At 45.2% G+C, this 15,220-nt stretch overlaps 1 protein-coding gene across 1 annotated transcript in view; it reads right to left on the reverse strand.

Moving 5' to 3' along the window:
* The window catches only part of LOC141110486 (sialic acid-binding Ig-like lectin 13), an 83,789-nt gene that overhangs the window by 196 nt on the left and 68,373 nt on the right, over nucleotides 1-15,220 (reverse strand). The gene's annotated exons all lie outside the window — the stretch shown is intronic.

A 15,220-nucleotide genomic window follows, 5' to 3' on the forward strand; every position in this document is an offset into this window, starting at 1 on the left:
TTAGTGATTACTAATTTAAGCGGTTCTTCAATCTCAACAAAAAATAAAAGTCAGCAGCTACAAATACTGTAGCTGCCAACTTTTAAAAAAGGGACACTTACCTGTTCAAGGATCCAGCGTGATCCCCACCTGGGCCAGTTCTTTGCTGGTCTTTCGGTCCCTGGCAGCGGCATGTTGACTAATGCCCTGTACACACGACCGGTTTTGCCGTCAGAATAAACTCCGAAGGTTTCCCTGACGGAACTCTGACGGAATTCCATTCAAGCGGTCTTGCCTACACACGGTCACATCAAAGTCCGACCGTCCAGAACGCGGTGAAGTACAGCATGTAAGAGGGGACTAGAAAAAGGAAGTTCAATAGCCAGTAGCCAATAGCTTACGTCTATACTTGCTTCAGAGCATGCGTTGTTTTTGGTCCGTCGGAACAGCATACAGACAAGCGTTTTTTCCAATAGGAATTGGTTCCGTCGGAAAAATTTAGAACATGTCCCATTTCTAGGTCCGTCAGAATTTTCAAAAGAAAGAGTCAGATGAGGCATACACACGATCGGAATAGACGATGAAAGGCTTCCATCTGACTTTTTCTGTCGGACATTCCGTTCGTGTGTGTACGCGGCATAAGGGAAGCCAGCTGTGACTTCTTGCAGCTTCACAGCCAGCTTTCCACTGTGCATGCCCGAGTCGCGCTGAGCTTTCTAAATGGACTTACAGCCTTCTGGGACCTGTGACATGTCCCAGAAGGTTGCAGGCACATTAGGGAGGGTGGAGAACTTCTTCTTTGAATGCCTATGTGGCTGAAGCGGAAGTATGAAAGTGGATACCTGCTAAAACTAGGCACCTCACCTGTACCCCCTGCCCCCCCAAAAAAAAAGTGGGAGAGGAAAGGGGGGGATGTTAAAGGGGAGTTTCCCTTTTAGTATGAAGTTCTGGTGAACAAGATGCCCTCACTTAACACAGTATTATCAAATTCAGCCCTGGAAGAATTGGCTGCTCAATGACCAGGCCATTTTTCTGCAATTCGGCACTATGTCGCTTTAACTGACAATTGCGCGGTCGTACGACGCTGTACCCAAACAAAATTTATGTCCTTTTTTTCCCACAAATAGAGCCTTCTTTTGGTGGTATTTGATCATCTCTGCGGTTTTTATTTTTTGCACTATACAGAAAAAAAAGAGCGACAATTTTGAAAAAAACACACTATTTTGTACTTTTTGCTATAATAAATAGCCCCATTTTTTTTTTCTTAAAAAAGCAAATTTTTTCCTCAGTTTAGGCCTATATGTATTCTTATATAAAAAGGTGTTCTTACGGGCCCAAAACTAAACCACTCAGCGCCAGGGAAAATTGCTGTTCAGGAGCAAGAATGTAATGAAGATAAATTACAAATACTTTGCTTAACACACTGGGTACAACAAGTATAAAATCAACAATAGTATAAAAGCAGCCGTTTAAAAATAAAGATCAAACACAATACAAAGTGGTATATAATAATCAGCAAACTAAATTAAAATATCACACTCAAAACAGCACTAATGTTGAGCTGAAACAAATCTGCATGTGGCCAACTTCACATGAAAAAGTCCTTTGAGAGTGGTGGGTAGTTCAAAAAGCAGTTCAGAAAGTGTTCATAGGTGATTATAGTATAGAAGTTCAGTGTGCACCTTCCACCGATCACTCCAATTCCACCATGTGAGAACACACTCCCCTCAGGGGGTTAAACTCACCAGAACTTCATAATAATGAGCCTCCAGGGGAAGGAACATCCAAGCTACAAATCACTGCCAGCACCACTCCGGAAGGTTCACAAATGATCAGAGCTCAGAAATAACCAAACAACAAAAAGAGAAACGCACATAGCGTAATCCTATTTATTGATTAAAAAGCCCATCACATCACACAAAGAACCCCCCTTCAATAGATATACGTACATCACCACTGCAATCAACAGAGCACATCAGAGGAAGCATTTAGATCATGCACTTCACCATAATAACAGCCGGCTCAAGCTCCCCCAGGAACGATCTTTACTTCCTGGTTGTGAATCAGGCTGTGGTGGAGCGCAAGCGTCACTTCTGGCGTCGTGTAGGCCACGCCCTGACGCGTTTCGTCATATCCTGACTTCAACAGAGGGCGTGCCTACACGACTGACGGACAGGTTTAAATTATCCGACCCCAGCCTCCCTAGCCAATCCGGGAGCGTTCGGCATGACGACAGGTGCGCGTCATCAGCCGAAGCTCACACTGCTGGCTTCCTACAGGCGGGGGGGAGGGACAATCAACCATCCTGCACTAAAAACGTCAACACACATATGCAGATGTACACATCCCCAGGCTAAACAAGCCAGTGGACTGGTGTGTAAACTAACACTGCACATCGTGCTTTTCTAATAGGGGCTAACAATATCTGATACTGTGTAGATTAACACATATATTCAATAGTCCACACTAAATTCCATATCATACATCAATACAATACAGTAAGCTATTATCTTTTCAGTCTATTCACTGAATAACAGTACAGCATAATAACATATATTAAACGCACTAATGGATATAGAAACCCTCAATCATTAGTACATCACTCAATCATAATCATACTGCTTCTGACCAAGGAGTTAGTTCTCATTATAGCCTTATAGTCATTAAATCGTATATTACACCATTAAAATTTAAAAATAAATAAATACTAAATTCTTATTACAGTGAATTCTACGTAACAATAAAACTTAATATTTTTAGAAAATAGGTCATTAAAGCATAGCTCATTACCCAAAAGTCACCAACAAGTAGATTATTTCCAAAAAAACCTCAAACAAAAATATACATTCGATCAATATGTACTTAATACATTCGATCCATATGTGCTTAAAACCAAACATATCTAAAAACCTGTACTTAAAAAATTTGCATTTAAAATTGCACATATCAAAAAATACAGCTAAAAGGCAGCGAGGACCCATCACAGGACTAAATAAGAGGCAAAAAAAAAAAAAAACACTTTCTGAACTGCTTTTTGAACTACCCACCACTCTCAAAGGACTTTTTCATGTGAAGTTGGCCACATGCAGATTTGTTTCAGCTCAACATTAGCACTGTTTTGAGTGTGATATTTTAATTTAGTTTGCTAATTATTATATACCACTTTGTATTGTGTTTGATCTTTATTTTTAAACGGCTGCTTTTATACTATTGCTGATTTTATACTTGTTGTACCCAGTGTGTTAAGCAAAGTATTTGTAATTTATCTTCATTACATTCCTGCTCCTGAACAGCAATTTTCCCTGGCGCTGAGTGGTGTACTTTTGGGCCCGTAAGAACACCTTTTTATATATTTGTAGTTTAATTTCTTGGCAGCCATGGATGCGTTGCAGTTCTTGAGCAGTAGAACAATTGATATTAGCAATATTTTTGCAGTCAACGAGCAGACTACTGCACAATCTAATATTAATGGGGTGCTGACTGCTTTGGGGAATGTACTTGAAAAACAGGTCCGTACATGGTGGGACATCTGTACGTTTGAACAGTACATTAAAGAAAAAATCTTAGTTAGGAGTCTAAGATGGGACGTAGTCCCCCAAGATGGGCTCAATGATCCAGAATCCATGAAAGAATGGTATGAGTTTTTTACTAATATGGGATTTAAGTTGCAGGACTTGGTTCTTGCGCGTAAATGAAAGAAAATGGCTATTTTAGAAGGTAAAATTAATGAATTTCGTTTACAAATAGACCCCTTAAAGGATTCCCAACAAGTAGTGGATTTTAACACCCGTATGAAAAAGAAGCTTGAAAAAATTGATAAGGATACACAGAAAAAGAAGGCAAAGAAGTTCCATAGGGATTTGAATGATTTTAGGTCTGGCTCTGTGTATTTGTGGCAACAGAACAAAGCTCCATTAAATATTGAAGGTAATGGGGAAGATGACCAGTGTCAGGTCCCTGCTAGCCAGGTTAATAACTTTCCTACCATGGCCCCTGGTGTGGGTGGTAATAGAAGGGATAATGGCTATAGCCGCCCCCCAAATAACCACTCCAGCCCTGTCAGGAGGAATATGGACTATGGGAGGAGTAATGAGGGGAGGAATGGTACCAATTCCTACCATCACACACCTTCCAATAATCAATATCAGGTCCCTGTCTATAATAGATTTGATCCCCTGAGGGGAAATGGGGACAGAACAAGATTCCAGTCCCCCCGTCCTTTTTTAGGGAGGGGGAGAGGCTGGCAGAAGCGGGGTCGAGGGTACCCTCAGCAGAGAGGGAGACCACCGGGACGCCCACAGCCGAGACAGGATTATCGCGAATCGCAGTGGAGGGAACAGCCGCAACAGGAGTGGGGGTATCCTCATTATCCCAACCAGTGGAGAGAAGAACAAAGGGCTGTAGGGCAGGACGAAGGGTCCAAAAAAAGAAGGAGAGAGCAGGACTAGGAGGCATTTTTAATTAAGTAACGCGGTTTTATCTCATAAAGAAACCAATATCCTGCATTTAAGTTTGAAGTGTGGCCTTAAAAGGCCAATCAATAAATTTGATGTCTTTATTGACATACATAAATACATGAGAAAAGTGAATGTTAAGAAATATTTTTTAAATAGAAATTCCCAACCGGTTAGCATTAGGGCCTCGGGGCCACTGGATAGTGGACTAAGGAACAAGTCACTTTTCAATCCTCTGAATAGCGCGAATCAACACATTGAAGTGTTTAAAGGATTAGTGATACGGGATTTGGAGCATTTAGTGCCCAAAAAGAAAGTAAATCCCCAACATATACTAGATGGGATCACTATGCTTGAAAAGAAGAAGGAGATTGTTATAAGGCCCGCCGATAAAGGGGGAGGGGTAGTGATTTTAAATAAAGAATTTTATCATAACCAGCTTACCGCAATGTTAAATGATAGTAATACTTATGTAAAATTAACAAAGGATCCTACTACACAATATGAGAAAGACCTTAGGAATTTGGTGGAAATGGGTTACTCGACAGGAGTTTTGACTAACAGAGAAAGAAAATATCTTGTGCCGAGTAGCAGCAGAATCCCTACAATTTATACCTTACCTAAGATACATAAGGATCTGAATAACCCCCCCCGGGAGGCCAATAGTGAACGGGATTGGCTCCATTACATCTCGGATGGGCCAATCCCTGGATCACTTTCTCCAAGACAGTGTCACATGTACAAAGGCGTATCTTAGGGATACTAAGAGTCTGCTACAAATTTTGCAACAGGTGGACTTATCAGGGAAGCAAGAACTATATTTGGTAACAGCGGATGTGGCATCTCTTTATTCAAACATGATGATGCACTCTTAGCCCTTAATTGGGCCCTGTGCCAACGTGATGATTTGCCACATAACCAAAAAGTCTTTATTAGAAATGCTCTAGACTTTTGCCTGAGCCACAATTTCTTCTGGTTCGATGGTCAGTTCTTCTCCCAATGTAGGGGCGTTGCTATGGGGGCTAAATTTGCCCCGAGCATAGCAAATTTGTTTATGGGGGAGTGGGAGGACAAAACGATTTTTTCGGTCTCCCGCACCCAGCTCCTACTATACAAAAGATACATAGACGATCTGTTCTTTATTTGGGAAGGGCCCTTGGATAGTTTACAAGAATTTTTAGGTGAACTCAACTCTAATGTTAATAATATTAAACTGACCAGTGAATGGAGTCAGAGTGAGATACATTTCCTGGATGTGAGTATCTTTAGACAAGGGAATAGGTTGGGAACTAAGGTCTACTTCAAACCTACAGACTCTAACAGTTACCTACCCATTGATAGCGGGCATCACCCTATGTGGTTAAAAAATATTCCGAAAGGACAACTCACTAGGGTAAAAAGGAACTGTTCTGAAGAGGGGGATTTCTTGCTGCAGGCTCAGACTATAAAGAAAAAATTTATGGAAAAGGGATATTATGAAGAAGCGTTGGACTCTATCATTCAGGAATTAGCTGTGCAACCTAGGGATGCCTTTTTGGAAGAAGGATCGGTAGTCCCAAATAGGAACAGTCATGAATGGAGCTTCATCTCAGGCTTCCACTCCCAGTATTAAGAAGTGGAAGATATCTTTGCTGCCCATTGGCATGTTCTATGTATGGACAAAGTGTTGCAGTCAGTTTTGCCCTGTAGACCTCAGTTTATCTATAGAAGGGCCCTGAGTTTTGCGGACAAAATAGTGCGGAAAGTGTTGGATCCACCTTCTAGGCCCACTTTCTGGAATAGATATGGTTTCTACAGTTGTAGGAGGTGTCGTGCGTGTAAGGAAGTGGATAGACCATTGAGAGCTGTGGAGAGCTTTGTATCCACCTCTAACAATAAAGAATTTGCCATTAAAGAATTTATTACATGCAATACCTCCTTTGTGGTCTATGCTCTACAATGTCCGTGCGGACTTATCTATATAGGACACACTAAGAGACTTTTAAAAATCAGAATCGCAGAGCATATAACAAATATAAAAATAGGCTTTAAAGACCACAATGTCTCGCTCCATTTTAAATTAAAGCATAATCAAGATCCATCTGGCCTCAAATTTTGGGGCATTGACCATTTAAAACCAAAATGGAGGGGTTCCAACTTGGTTTGGGATCTGTCTAGGAGAGAGACCCAATGGATCTTTTTGGCGGATACTTTATCGCCAAAAGGGTTAAACGTGGATCTGGATATTAACTGTTTTATAAGCGATTTTTAAAGTCTTGAATTAATTGATCTGGAGCAGTATTTGCAGATTTCTTTTCTTAGTCTCCAATTTTCTCATATACCATATACAGTATATATGACTGTATATTTGGTGTTTTATCCTAAGTTTTTTTTTTTTTTGCCTCTTATTTAGTCCTGTGATGGGTCCTCGCTGCCTTTTAGCTGTATTTTTTGATATGTGCAATTTTAAATGCAATTTTTTAAGTACAGGTTTTTAGATATGTTTGGTTTTAAGCACATATGGATCGAATATATTAAGTACATATTGATCGAATGTATATTTTTGTTTGAGGTTTTTTTGGAAATAATCTGCTTGTTGGAGACTTTTGGGTAATGAGCTATGCTTTAATGACCTATTTTCTAAAAATATTAAGTTTTATTGTTACGTAGAATTCACTGCAATAAGAATTTAGTATTTATTTATTTTTAATTTTTAATGGTGTAATATACGATTTAATGACTATAATGCCGCGTACACACGGTCGGACTTTCCGGCATACCTGGTCCGGCGGACCAGAGTGTGCCGGACAATCCGCCCGTGTGTGGGCGGCGGCGGACTTTTCCGGCGGACTTCTTCCCAAAAGCCCGCCGGACCTAGATTTTAAACATGTTTGAAATCTTTCCGTCGGACTCAGTTTCGGGCGGAAAGTCCGCTCGTGTGTGTGCTGGTCCGACGGAAAGCCCGCTCGTGTGTAGGCTGGTCCGACAGACCAAATACGACACGAGGGGATGGTATTGCATCTCACGCTCGCTGCAATAGGAAAAACAAATCTTCCTATTGCGGCGAGCGCGGGGCATACCAGGCCCTTAGGTCTGGTATGGATTATAAAGGGGAACCCCGCTACGCCGAAAAAACGGCGTGGGGTCCCCCTAAAATCCATACCAGACCCCGATCCGAGCACGCAGCCTGGCCGGTCAGGAAAGGGGGTGGGGACGAGCGAGCGCCCCCCCCTCCTGAACCGTACCAGGCCGCATGCCCTCAACATGGGGGGTGGGTGCTTTGGGGGAGGGGGGCGCCCTGCGCCCCCCCCCCCCAAAGCACCTTGTCCCCATGTTGATGAGGACAAGGGCCTCTTCCCGACAACCCTGGCCGTTGGTTGTCGGGGTCTGCGGGCGGGGGCTTATCGGAATCTGGGAGCCCCCTTTAATAAGGGGGCCCCCAGATCCCGGCCCCCCACCCTATGTAAATGAGTATGGGGTACATGGTACCCCTACCCATTTACCTAGGAAAAAAGTGTAAGTAATAAAACACACTACACAGGTTTTTAAAATATTTTATTAAACAGCTCCGGGGGGGGGATCTTCCTCCGGCTTCGGGGGTCTTCTTCCGGCTTCGGGGGTCCCTCCGCTTCATCTTCTCCCGGCGTCCGGTTGGTTCTTCTCCGCTCTCCGGCCTCTTCTCCCGGTGTCGCAGGTCTTCGGCCGGCCCCTCCGCTCTCTTCATGTAGCTCTATTGCGAGCGGAGGTCCGGACTTCTGGGCTTCTTGGCTTCTTGGCTTCTCGGCTTCTCTTCTCTTCTCTTCCCCCAGATGTTGACACGATGCTCTCTCCGGCTGGACTGGTCTCTGAGGGCTGCGTTGTGACTTATATAGGCGGAGACCCCGCCCCCATATGATGTCACAGTCCCTGGGCATGCTGGGACTGTGACGTTTTAGGGGGCGTGGTCGACCACGCCCCCTAAAACGTCACAGTCCCAGCATGCCCAGGGACTGTGACATCATATGGGGGCGGGGTCTCCGCCTATATAAGTCACAACGCAGCCCTCAGAGACCAGTCCAGCCGGAGAGAGCGTCGTGTCAACATCTGGGGGAAGAGAAGAGAAGAGAAGCCGAGAAGCCAAGAAGCCAAGAAGCCCAGAAGTCCGGACCTCCGCTCGCAATAGAGCTACATGAAGAGAGCGGAGGGGCCGGCCGAAGACCTGTGACACCGGGAGAAGAGGCCGGAGAGCGGAGAAGAACCAACCGGACGCCGGGAGAAGATGAAGCGGAGGGACCCCCGAAGCCGGAAGAAGACCCCCGAAGCCGGAGGAAGATCCCCCCCCCGGAGCTGTTTAATAAAATATTTTAAAAACCTGTGTAGTGTGTTTTATTACTTACACTTTTTTCCTAGGTAAATGGGTAGGGGTACCATGTACCCCATACTCATTTACATAGGGTGGGGGGCCGGGATCTGGGGGCCCCCTTATTAAAGGGGGCTCCCAGATTCCGATAAGCCCCCGCCCGCAGACCCCGACAACCAACGGCCAGGGTTGTCGGGAAGAGGCCCTTGTCCTCATCAACATGGGGACAAGGTGCTTTGGGGGGGGGGGCGCAGGGCGCCCCCCTCCCCCAAAGCACCCACCCCCCATGTTGAGGGCATGCGGCCTGGTACGGTTCAGGAGGGGGGGGGGCGCTCGCTCGTCCCCACCCCCTTTCCTGACCGGCCAGGCTGCGTGCTCGGATCGGGGTCTGGTATGGATTTTAGGGGGACCCCACGCCGTTTTTTCGGCGTAGCGGGGTTCCCCTTTATAATCCATACCAGACCTAAGGGCCTGGTATGCCCCGCGACGGGGCTAGCAAGGTGTCAATCTCGCCGATAAAAGCGGCAAGATTGACATCCTTTTCTAGTCCCGTCGCACCTGAGTCACGTTCAAAATGAACGGACTTGTCCGTGTGTGGGCAAGTCCGTTCATTCTGAAAGTCCGCCGGAACTCCGGCGAAAGTCCGTCGGAAAGACGGGCGGACTTAGCCCGCCGGAAAATCCCGGCGTATGTGGGCAAGTCCGTTCGTTTTAAAGTCCGGCGCACCTGGCGGACAAAGTCCGTCGGAAAGTGTGCCGGACCAAGTAGGATAGAAAGTCCGCTCGTGTGTACGCGGCATAAGGCTATAATGAGAACTAACTCCTTGGTCAGAAGCAGTATGATTATGATTGAGTGATGTACTAATGATTGAAGTATGAGGGTTTCTATATCCATTAGTGCGTTTAATATATGTTATTATGCTGCGCTGTTATTCAGTGAATAGACTGAAAAGATAATAGCTTACTGTATTGTATTGATGTATGATACGGAATTTAGTGTGGACTATTGAATATATATATGTTAATCTACACAGTATCAGATATTGTTAGCCCCTATTAGAAAAGCGCAATGTGCAGTGTTAGTTTACACACCAGTCCACTGGCTTGTTTAGCCTGGGGATGTGTACATCTGCATATGTGTGTTGACGTTTTTAGTGCAGGATGGTTGATTGTCCCTCCCCCCCGCCTGTAGGAAGCCAGCAGTGTGAGCTTCGGCTGATGATGCGCACCTGTTGTCATGCCGAACGCTCTCGGATTGGCTAGGGAGGCTGGGGTCGGATAATTTAAACCTGTCCGTCAGTCGTGTAGGCACGCCCTCTGTTGAAGTCAGGATATGACGAAACGCATCAGGGCGGGGCCTACACGATGCCGGAAGTGACGCTTGCGCTCCACCACAGCCTGATTCACAACCAGGAAGTAAAGATCGTTCCTGGGGGAGCTTGAGCCGGCTGACGCTATTATGGTGAAGTGCATGATCTAAATGTTTCCTCTGATGTGCTCTGTTGATTGCAGTGGTGATGTACGTATATCTTTTGAAGGGGGGTTCTTTGTGTGATGTGATGGGCTTTTTAATCAATAAATAGGATTACGCTATGTGCGTTTCTCTTTTTGTTGTTTGGTTATTTCTGAGCTCTGATCATTTGTGAACCTTCCGGAATGGTGCTGGCAGTGATTTGTAGCTTGGATGTTCCTTCCCCTGGAGGCTCATTATTATGAAGTTCTGGTGAGTTTAACCCCCTGAGGGGAGTGTGTTCTCACATGGTGGAATTGGAGTGATCGGTGTAAGGTGCACACTGTTTTTTAAAGAGAAAAGATATACAGCTTTTCCGTATGTTCAGCTTATTTGCACCGTCAAAATCCCTTTAGTCCTCTTCATGTTTATTCTATACTATATGTATTCTTCTACATATTTTTCGTAATAAAAATTGCAAAAAGCGTATATTGATTGGTTTGCGCAAAAGTTATAGGGTCTACAAAATAGGGGATAGATTTATGGCATTTTTATTTATTTATTTATTACTAGTAATGGTGGCGATCTGCGATTTTTATCGAGACTGTGACATTATGGTGGACACATCCGACACTTTTGACACATTTTTGGGTCGACTGACAATTATACAACGATCAGTGCTATAAAAATGCACTGATTACTGTATAAATGTCACTAGCAGGGAAGGGGTTAACACTAGGGGGCGATCAAGGGGTTAAATGCGTTCCCTCAGTGTGTGTTCTAACTGTGGAGGGAGGGGACTGACTATAGGAGATGATAGATCGTGGTTCCCAGCTTTTTAGGAACTCACGATCTCTCTCTCCTCTCGTCACAGAACTGGAATGTGCCTGTTCTGCCCAAGATCACTCGTGGGCGTCGGTTATCACGACCGCTGGTCACGAGCATCGGCACCATCGCTGTGCAGTGGGCGCGCGCGTGCCTGCTATCCCGTTTAAAGGGACTGACATATAGCTACGACGCTTTGCGGGATCGTGCCGACCTGCCGCCGTATAATGACGGCGGCTGGTCGGCAAGTGGTTTAACCCCCCCCCAAACAAATGTAATGTATTGCAGCTTGCCAATCCTTAGATGTGGTGGCTGCATCAGTTTTCTTTATTTTAGGCTTTTTTTTATTTCACCTGGTGATCCAGTGTAAACACACTTCCTGTTTTAAGGTGTCTTCATTATGGATGAAGTAGTAAAGCAGACACCTTTGGAGAGCCGTATTGTCAGTCTGGGGGGAGGGTACTGTCGGATGCACCAGATTTAGATGCAACAGATTTAGACTTGGCCAGAAAAGCAGAACTCCAGCTAACACATTATAAGCAGTTACAGCAACAGCTTATTTTCTTTTGGGTTAAAGGTTTTTCATAAGGGAATAAAAGCTAATCATTGTAAGCACCCCTGTTAGTGGTAAATGGTTTGTTGCAACCCTCTAACTGCCGCTTTGTCTGGACAGCTTGGTCGGTTAAGGGAAGTTGAAAAAATAACAGACTTACTGGCAGGATCACCGGGTGAATATAAAGGAAAAAGGCCTAAAAAGAAGTAAAATAATACAGCCATCACATCTAAAAATTGGTAAGCTGAAATGTAATACATTTTGTTTTTGGGTTTAATACTGCTTTAATTTTACACATGTCATATGTTACTTAAAGTGGTTGTATACCGCTGAAAAAAACAAACAAAAAACAAACAAACTGCAAGACAAAGGAATAATGTACTAGTATGCATGGAATAATGTACTAGTATGCATTGCATATTAGTACATTATGAAATACTTACCTTCAAATGAAGCCCTTCCAGTGGCACCCGCTCACTATTGGCTGACAGTGCTGAAATCTTCTCCCTTCCTTTTCTTCTGGGGTCGCGGGCTCCGGACGCTGTGAGTTGCCGAAGCCGCAATGACGTCACTCCCGCTATGCGTGAGGGATTGACGTCATCGCGGCTTCAGCATGGCACCTCATGGCAAAGAACTCTCTGAGGATCTGAAAAAAGAATTGTTGCTCTACATAAAGATGGCCTAGGCTATAAGAAGATTGCCAAGACCCTGAAACTGAGCTGCAGCATGGTGGCCAAGACCATACAGCGGTTTAACAGGACGGGTTCCACTCAGAACAGGCCTCGCCATGGTTGACCAAAGTAGTTGAGTACACGTGCTCATCGTTATATCCAGAGGTTGTCTTTTGGAAATAGACGTATGAGTGCTGCCAGCATTGCTGCTGGAGGGGTACACAGTATATAAAAAACACTAGTCCATCCAGTTCAACCTGTGTAGGTGTGTGGGTGTTCATGTCGATAATCATTTCCCATATCCATGTACAGTATATTGTGTTCACTAAGGCTTCATGCACACGAGACGCTAGTGCAAACTCTGTTGAACACGTGTTTTTAAAAGCTGAAACTGGCGTTTAGAAATGGCCGTTTTGCCACATTTACATGCCGCGTTTAGCTGCGTTTTATCACGTTTGCGTCTAGAAGCGTCTGCAGAGCATAGAATGACATTTTGTGACCCAAATTTGGGGCCCCGTATCCCGGGGCCACTCGGTGCTAGGAACCCCAAATTTGGATATGTTGTAGTGCTAGATCCACTGTGTTAGCACACCAAAGTTGGGTTCCTAGCACCAAGTGGCCCCGAGATAAGTTGGGTTGCAAAATGTCATTCTCTGCTCTGCAGATGCTTCTAGATGCAAACTTGGGAAAACGTGGCTAAATGCCCAAATTTGGTGTGCAAACACAGTGGAACTAGCACTACAACATATCCAAATTTGGGGTTCCTAGCACTAAGTGGCCCCGAGATACAGAGCCCCAAAGCCGGGTTGCAAAATGTCAAGCACTTCTGCAATAGAGAATGACATTTCATTTTGATATGTTGTAGTGCTAGATCCACTGTGTTAGCACACCAAATTTGGGGTTCCTAGCACCAAGTGGCCTCGAGATACGGGGCCCCAAATTTGGGTCGCAAAATGTCATTCTCTGCTCTGCAGGCGCTTCCGGACGCAAACGCGGTAAAATGCGGCTAAATGCCCAAATTTGGTGTGCAAACACAGTAGAACTAGCACTACAACATATCCAAATTTGGGGTTCCTAGCACTAAGTGGCCCCGAGATATGGGGCCCCAAAGTCAGGTCGGAAAGTGTCATTCTCTGCTGCGGAAGTGCTTGCATTTTGCGACCCAAATTTGGGGCCCCATATCTCGGGGCCACGTGGTGCTTGGAACCCCAAATTTTGATATGTTGTAGTGCTAGATCCACTGTGTTAGCACACCACATTTGGGGTTCCTAGCACCAAGTGGCCCCGAGATACGGGGCCCCAAGTTTGGGTCACAAAATGTCATTCTCTGCTCTGCAGACTCTTCTAGATGCAAATGCGGTAAAACGCGGTTAAATGCCCAAATTTGGTGTGCAAACACAGTGGAACTAGCACTACAACATATCCCAATTTGGGGTTCCTAGTACTAAGTGGCCCTGAGATATGGGGCCCCAAAGTCAGGTCGGAAAGTGTCATTCTCTGCTGCAGAAGTGCTTGCATTTTGCGACCCGATTTTGGGGCCCCATATCTTGGGGCCACTTGGTGCTTGGAACCCCAAATTTGGTGTGCAAACACAGTGTAACTAACACTACAACATATCACTAGCACTAAGTGGCCCTGAGATATGGGGCCCCAAAGTCAGGTCGCAAAATGTCAAGCACTTCTGCAGCAGAGAATGACATTTCATTTGGATATGTTGTAGTGCTAGTTCCATTGTGTTTGCACACCAAAGTTGGGGTTCCTAGCACCAATTGGGCCCGAGATAAGTTGGGTTGCAAAATGTCATTCTCTGCTCTGCAGACGCTTCTAGACGCAAACGCAGTAAAACGTGGCTAAATGCCCAAATTTGGTGTTCAAACACAGTGGAACTAGCACTACAACATATCCAAATTTGGGGTTCCTAGCACTAAGTGGCCCCGAGATACAGCGCCCCAAACCCGGGTCGCAAAATGTCAAGCACTTTTGCAATAGAGAATGACATTTCATTTGGATATGTTGTAGTGCTAGATCCACTGTGTTAGCACACCAAATTTGGGGTTCCTAGCACCAAGTGGCCCCGAGATACGGGGCCCCAAATTTGGGTTGCAAAATGTCATTCTCTGCTCTGCAGACGCTTCCGGACCCAAACGCGGTAAAATGCTGCTAAATGCCCAAATTTGGTGTGCAAACACAGTATAACTAGCACTACAACATATCCAAATTTGGGGTTCCTAGCACTAAGTGGCCCAGAGATATGGGACCCCAAAGTCAGGTCGGAAAGTGTCATTCTCTGCTGCGGAAGTGCTTGCATTTTGCGACCCGAATTTGGGGCCCCATATCTCGGGGCCACTTGGTGCTTGGAACCCCAAATTGTGATATGTTGTAGTGCAAGATCCACTGTGTTAGCACACCAAATATGGGTTCCTACCACCAAGTGGCTCCGAGATATGGGGCCCCAAGTTTGTGTCGCAAAATGTCATTCTCTGCTCTGCAGATGCTTCTAGACGCAAACGCGGTTAAATGTGGCTAAATGCCCAAATATGGTGTGCAAACACAGTAGAACTAGCACTACAACATATCCAAATTTGGGGTTCCTAGCACTAAGTGGCCCCGAGATATGGGGCCCCAAAGTCAGGTCGGAAAGTGTCATTCTCTACTGCAGAAGTGCTTGCATTTTGCGACCCGAATTTGGGGCCCCGTATCTCGGGGCCACTTGGTGCTTGGAACCCCAAATTTGGTGTGCAAACACAGTGGAACTAACACTACAACATATCACTAGCACTAAGTGGCCCTGAGATACGGGGCCCCAAAGTCGGGTCGCAAAATGTCAAGCACTTCTGCAGCAGAGAATGACATTTCATTTGAATATGTTGTAGTGCTGGTTCCACTGTGTTTGCACACCAAATTTGGGGTTCCTAGCACCAAGTGGCCCTGAGATATGGGGCCCCAAAGTTGGGTCGCAAAATGTCATTCT

The sequence above is a fragment of the Aquarana catesbeiana genome, linkage group LG10 (assembly GCF_042186555.1).
Source record: "Aquarana catesbeiana isolate 2022-GZ linkage group LG10, ASM4218655v1, whole genome shotgun sequence".
In the NCBI taxonomy this organism is placed as follows: Eukaryota; Metazoa; Chordata; class Amphibia; order Anura; family Ranidae; genus Aquarana; species Aquarana catesbeiana.